The 7487-nt window shown below is 42.1% G+C and overlaps 1 protein-coding gene and 1 long non-coding RNA gene across 4 annotated transcripts in view; both read left to right on the plus strand.

Annotated features, from left to right (window-relative positions):
• The window catches only part of plxna1a (plexin A1a), a 280313-nt gene that overhangs the window by 111467 nt on the left and 161359 nt on the right, over positions 1-7487 (plus strand). The window lies entirely within an intron of this gene.
• Positions 3348-7487, plus strand: part of LOC116692240 (uncharacterized) — an 11037-nt gene continuing 6897 nt past the window's right edge. Inside the window, exon 1 of the long non-coding RNA XR_004332667.1 lies at positions 3348-3359. This is a non-coding gene — a long non-coding RNA (uncharacterized LOC116692240). The remainder of the gene's footprint in view (positions 3360-7487) is intronic.

Below are 7487 nucleotides of genomic sequence, written 5' to 3' on the forward strand. Positions count from 1 at the left end.
TGTGTGTGTGTGTGGGTGGGTGGGTGTATAGGCACTAATCTGCTATGAGGGGGGTCCAACAGGATTAGTATAATCAGGGGTTTGTGAGGACCCCATTCCAGCCCCCCTGTGCGTTTCCCCTCCTTATCCAGTCATCCCTCTGCTCTGCCCACCATCCACCTCCTCATCCCCCCTTCCTGTCAGCCCCCAACAACCTCTTCATCTTTCGATCCTTCCCTTTATCCCTCTATCCTTCCCTCAGTCTCCTTCCCGCCACTCAATTCCTCATTCTCATCCCGCACTTCCATTCATCCCCCTGACCTCATCCTCTTACACTTATCCTTATTATCTTCTACATTGTAGGCGTTTAGCTCAGCAGCTTGGAATTACAAGCTCCCGCCCGAGTGGAGTGCAGTTCTGCGATACCGAGCATCAACGTTTACACGTCCCAGATGTGCGGGAACAGTCCGATATCCCCTGTGAACACTGACCGGCCACATGAGAGCAGCACCTGGAAAAGCAATTCAGAGTGAGGAAAGTGTCAGGATGTAGAGCTGCACCGCAGATTCAAGGTGCAGAGGTTTGAAAGTGCTGATATCCTAACAACAGATACAACCAGAATAGAAACACAGACAAGCTCAGCTTTGCATACAAATGTCTGCTCACTGAGGCTTTGTTTTTTAATTCACACTCCACATCAGAAAGATTTTGCTCACGTTTATTTATATGTCGTAGTCACTATGCTGTATGTCTGATCCCATCATGCCATATATTGTTGTTTTTCGAGATAAGTTAGACTATGTGGCATGTGAGTGGCACTTGTTCTATGACACGTGTAGCCACTCTAGAGGCGAGGCTGTAAGGATGGCTACTGTATGTTGATCTGTTGGTCCTCCACTTTGGTCCAGAGTAAAAAAATAAACTAATAAACAACTATTGACTGGATTAGCAAAAGATTTTCTTACAGATCTTCATTGCGCCTAGAGGCTTCTTTGGTTTGTGAGCTACCAGTAAAACTAATGTCATCCATGTATTTATGAACGTTAATACTGAATGGACATCAAAGTAACAACTCACATTGGAAAAAGAGTTGCACTGTTTGCACACTGCACGTTCTGGTTTACTGAAGTATGACGCTGAAATGGTGTTCGACATTTGGCGGTGGTGTGTCAGTCAGGTGCTCAAAGATAAGTAAACGTTGCCGATGAAGTAATAATGAAGATGGCTTTTCTGTAAGGACATGCATGAGTGTGTTGGACTGAAGATTTGGATCCCTTTGGTTTAAAATTCTGAGTCTTCCTCCATGTTCTCAGCCTTCTGTCTGCATATATCTCGTTAAATGCTCCACTTTATCCCATCCCCTCAACCATTTATCTTCCTCCCTCTGTCATCTACCCCCTGATTTCAGCACTGGCTCCTCTATACAGTAACTCAACACTCCTCACACTCAGCCTCATCTACTTATCTTCACCCTTTCTAAAGGTCATTACACGCACAGCCTGTTTTGCCAGATTAAAATAGAGGCCTACGGAAAGGAAGATGGGGTATGTCATATCTGCCAGCCTCCCACCTTATCAAACACATATGCATACGGATACACACACACACACACACACACAAACACAGATGTAAACAAAAATGCATGCTCTTATAAGAAAATGCACATGCTGCCAAAAAGTACAGACATGCATATGCACATTTACCCTCAAATATATATTTTACCCATACTGTACACACATGGAAGTGCATGCATGTGTATGAATGCTCAAAGTCACACACACACTCCCCCACACCTGCATGCATACTGTCACAAACTTCTATACGTGCAGGCTGATAAACCAGTACACACATTCTCTCCCATACACTTGTGCAGTAAAACACATACCGACACACGCACTGTATAAACTCACACACTCACACACTCACTCACTCACTCACATTCAAGCATCAAACATCTGAAGAGCAGTCAAGAGAATCGTCAGATGCTACAAGAAAATGCGTAGCTTGGAAATAAAAAAGAAATAGAGATGTCTTTGAGAGTGAAGAGGAAAATAAGCGGGGAAGGAGGAGTTTATGAAAAGAAAGAGGAGGAGGCATGAAGAAAGGGATGGGGAGGCCTTGAAATAAAACAGGGAGAAAAAGAAGCGGACCCAGCATTTAGAACAGGAGTTAAAAGAAGAAAAGATTGGAGGTGTTTTTTTTTTTTTAGATTTATTTTTTGTGGAAAAGAGCTGGAGGGCGTTGAGAGGAACGGAGAAGCATTTGGCTGCCAGTGATGCCGGAGCCTAGAGGAATACAGATGAGTTAGAATTCACAGATGGAAAAAGGGCAGAAAGGACCGCTCTATTTATACAAAATAACTAATAATAGCAAAGGTAGTCTTCGTCAATGGCGCTCTGGCTGGTGCAACAACAGGGAACAAATTGGAATTACACAGTCGCACAAGTCTCCCTCACTGTTTATTGTAGTTCTGATTGGCATTCGATGGTGTGTTTTATTTGTTTAAACACTCCTGCACTGCAAAAAAGTGTAAAGTCTGACAATAGATTAAGGATTCATGACATATCCAGTGGATTCATTTAATCCATGTTTTTGTTTTGTTTTAGCATAATAGAAATAAAAAGGACATCGCCAATTAATATCGTCGAATCCTCAAGAAATCCAATCTTTCTCGTTATTTTTTGCAGTGTGCCATTGCATCTTCTTCCCTACGCCCCCTCCCTTTTCTTTTGTTTGTTGTTTGAGTGAGTGTATGTGTGTGCTCATGTGCGTGTATCCATTTCTTTGAGAGGGTCAAAGCCTTTTTATAATGTGTGTGTGAAGCCCCCGTGTTTTTCACATGCAGATCAGCCACATAAGCCTCTCCACACAGGCTTTCACATGGACCTGCTATAGTCTTCAACTTCTTGACAAAACCCACTTGTCCTGTATAGTTGGCTGACTGGCCACCAGCTCCTTTCTATAGACACAATGCACGTTGGCTGCTGTGGCTGTTGACTCGGCTGGCGGTTTGAGGGTCCTGTTTATTCTGGTTGAGTCAGAGCTGGAAAGAAAGTTTTCGCAATCACATTTTTAGTGTTGACAGTCTGGTTTTCTTAAAATAAGTGTGAAGGTTTTTTTTTTTTTTTCTCCAGTTTTTAGCTCAGTTTTCTGCTGCACCACATTGAAATGTACATTGCGGGGCGGCCACGTTTTCAATAAAAACGTTCATATAAATGAAAACAAACTTCATTAGATATGTTCAACTCATGTTTCCAACAATAACCAAATTTGCTGAGGGTAACGGGGCATGCATTAGATCAGTGTGACAACCTTGTGCACTGAAACTTAATGAATTCTAAATTCTAACATATACATATTACAAATTGAATACTTAATTTGTTCTGTTTTAAAAGTTTGTACTTATTGAAATTCTAGGGCAAAATAACTCCTGTGTGTGTGTGTGTGTGTGTGTGTGTGTGTGTGTGTGTGTGTGGGTGTGGTGGTGTGTGTGCTGGGGGAGGGAGGGTTGGTCAAGACTTTTGGCACTTTTAATGTTATATTCTAATCTCCCGCATTTTAAATTTTACTTTCTGGAGTGGTTCTTCAGCAGCTCCTAAAACCATGCATTTTATTGGCAGGAGTTGTCTGTTGCCTAGCAACATATCTTAATGGCCATAAGCTCATCTTATGTGTGTGCATGTGTGCGTCTGTGTGTGTTTTCCAGTTGTTGTAATCTGCATTGTGTGCAGGCAATCTTAGCCTCAGCTCACTTTGTTTTATTGCACTGTATCCCTATAGGGCCACACCATTAGACACAAAAGGAGCACACACTGATGATTGCAGAAAACACACACATAGAAATTCATGAATTATTGATCTGAATTGGAGGATAAAACCATTCACTGTATTTTCTGTATGGATGCCATTCACTTTTGTGCCACCAGCAATAAACCCAATATCCTAGAAAGACTTCAGAGGATTCAGTGATTTTCTTGCAGTTATGACACAAGAAAAATGAAATAATAAATCAACTGCATGCATTGTGGGATGAAAGCCTGAATTTCCAAAATGTGTTACTAAGTTGTTTTAATTTTTTTTTAAACTGTCCACAGTGCAACGAATGCCCCATTTTTCTCTTATTTTTTTCTCTCTCCTCATTAAGGCGCTGTGCCCGAGTTGTCCTTCCAGAAATATAATTGAAAGTGGGGAGAAAGGCAAATGTTGCTTTAATCTCATTTGCAGGCGAACAATGGGCCTGGGACTACGCTAAATTCATAAAAGTGGTTTAATGCAATGAAATTTAATGAGGTAATTTGTGAGCGAGATGGTGCAAGTGTCCTGCCGTGTGCAAGGGTATACACACACTCACACATACACACACACAAATACTGTTACAGGAGGGCAGACACACACATGCACGCACGCGCACACACACACACACACACACACACACACACACACACACACACACACACAGCAAATCTAGCACATTCTATGAATATTTATAATAGGGGTGAATGAGAGAATATTCAGTCAGACAGGAGTTTTTATCTGAGGAGACTTGAGTGGAACACTGGTTTGCGTGTATTATTTTAGTAGATAGCCGAGTCGCGCTGTGTGATAAAGTTGCTCACAGTTGAATCCATGAAGCTGCAGGCACCCAAATCATCACTGTTCAAAAACATTGACACAAAATCCAAGATTCAAGGCATCAATGTCATTCAAACGGACATGACTGGAGTTTGACTCTTTGAAGCCGTGCATGCATACCCTTTGGCACAGTGGTGTAGTCTACGTGATACGCAGGTATACGCAGTATACTCACTAAGAAAGCTCTTTGCATAGGCTAAATAAAGGTATTTCCACGGTAAATTGGTGAAAAAAAAAAAATCAGAATGCAGGAAATTAAGTCTTGGACGCTCAACATTTTCCTGGGGGAGGACACCTGCACCCCCTGCACCCCAAAGGCCCATCAATCATCAACAATACATTAGTCTACACCACTGCTCTGGCACCCAAGCACACACTGATACATCCGTATGAGATGCACCTTTTGATCAAGCACAGATGGGATTAGGTCTTTAAATTTGACGATCGGAAAAATAAATGACCATGGTTTTACTGCTTCATCTGTCATAGATGCCCGGACTCAACCTCTCATGTGTCTGAGGCAGTTAACATCCCTTTCTGGCGCCGTCAACCTCATTGGGACTCAACTGTCACTCAGGCAGACATCTTTTGAAGCAGCCAGTACCTAGCCCAGCACGGTTCCACATCTCATCTTTGAAAAATGACTGATGGTCAAATAATGAATTGAAAACAAAATGACAGGCTAAGCAAGACAAGCGCATGTGTCAGCGTGTTAGAAGCTAATGGAGCTAACAGATCATTGAAACAGGTTTGCAGTTGGTTTTGTTTGAATATCATTTAGTTTGTGCATTAAAACAGTGGTTCCCAACCTTTTTGGTCCCAGGAACCCCGACAGCCCTGTCGGTTAAACTCACGTACCCCTTCATCATTTCCCAATGTATGTGCCAAATGTTAACTATTCATTATATAAATGTGGGTATTGTTAATTTTATCATACTTGCTGAACTGTTAGATTTGTTTTGACAGCAATCTTGGTACTACTTCTAATACCACAACTTGGAGTAAAGCTGAAAGTTGTCACGTTTCTCCATTAGTTTTAGCTAACAAGTTCAAAAGTTTAGTCAGACCTTTCAGCTAACACTTTCAGTCTCTATGCACTACTGTAAGCAATCTATTTAAACCGTTTATCCAGTACTTTTAGCTATTTATTTTGACTAATTCATTATTTCTACTAATTAATGAATGAATGAATTCTACTAAGTAATTTATTCATAACTTTTGGCTACCTGTTTAAACTTGCTAACTAGTTTTCAATCACTCTTACATAACTGCAATATAATGACCTAGATTTAATAACAGAGCTAGTGCACATGCATCTGTGTAATGTTATGCTAAGAGATAGCCCCAAATGGTGTTTTTTTTGGATTGGCTTTAGATATTATGATAATGTTCTTGTATCCCCCCCCTCACACACACACACACACACACACACACACACACACACACACACACACACACACACACACACACACACACACACACACCACCTGAGTTCCTCTATTGGAGTCTTGTAACTTTTTTAATAGTTGGAACAATTTCTTTGTATCATATACTTTTACATTTGACTTTGCAACAGTACACACACAAACACACACTCTTCTTTTGTGCTGGCAAGCCTCGGTGCCGCTGCTTTGCTTCCTCTGCAGAAGCCAATAACAGTTTAACTGTACTGTCACTCAGCAGCAGAGAGAGAGAGAGGGAGAGAGAGAGAAACTGGGAGAAGATAGAAGGAGAGAGAGAAACTGGGAGGAGAGAGAGGGAGAGAGGAACTGGGAGAAGAGAGAGGGAGAGATTAAAAGCAGAGAGATGGATGCGGCAAAGGAAGGAAACGAGGGGGTGGGGGAGTGAGGAGAAGAGAAGATGTGGTGCAGCTAGGAGCGGATGAGAAATGTGACAGAGGGAGACTGGCTACAGAGAAGGACAGAGGGAGAAAGAAAGGGAGAGGGAAGTATAGAAGGAGAGAGAGGTACAAAAGAGAGCAAGACCTCTAGTTAAGTAAAAATGCGGCGGGAAAGAGAGCAGAGTGGTGGTCAGTGTTAGCAGACTTATAACAGCAGTGTTAGCAGCTAAAACTCTGACAGGTCTCCATCCATCATAGGTCACAGCAAGCTAAAAGGACCCAGTGCTCACCCTGCTAGCAGACTCCAACTCCCACAAGCCATTTAGAGCCTAACCTAGTGACAGGGGCAACTTTGAGTTGTATGATAAACTTAATCATGCAGTGTATTTAAACATTGATAGCATGTCAATTCCAGTTATGGACTTGAAATGTGTAAAGACCGTTGTTAGTTCAAACTTCACACTTTAATGTGAATGTTTTTTTGCGCTGCATATACTTTCATCAATCCAGAGGCATCAGCACCACATTTACTGTATGCAACTTATTTGCCTTTACTAAACATAACAAGACATGAAATGTCTTTCTTGTAGCTGCAGTGTAGATACTCAGCTTCTATTCCATTCCATCTAATGATACATTCCATCTAATGATACAGAGTCATCTTGGTCCCAAGATTAAATATCCCCTCCACCCTACATCAGCCAGCCCTCCAGGCTCCATTAGCCATGAGATGAGGTGCACACATGCGACATTATCTTAACTGAGGTGAATCACCTTCCCACTGGCTCCATACGGGTTAATAACACTCTGATCTCGGGAATGGGACAGTGAGGGAGGAGAGAATAAAGAGAGGGACCTTCTGTGCTAGAGCAGTACGGTCTCGGGTCAAGGTAAATGGGTGTGGTGGCAGCTTGTAATAAGGCACGCCGACATGCAGGAGTCACGGTCACCATCTCTGGAGTATATTATGCATCTGTGCATGCATCATTTCAGTGCACACATTTTGTGTGTGTGTGTGTGTGTGTGTGTGTGTGTG

Source organism: Etheostoma spectabile, chromosome 7, assembly GCF_008692095.1.
Source record: "Etheostoma spectabile isolate EspeVRDwgs_2016 chromosome 7, UIUC_Espe_1.0, whole genome shotgun sequence".
NCBI lineage: Eukaryota > Metazoa > Chordata > Actinopteri > Perciformes > Percidae > Etheostoma > Etheostoma spectabile.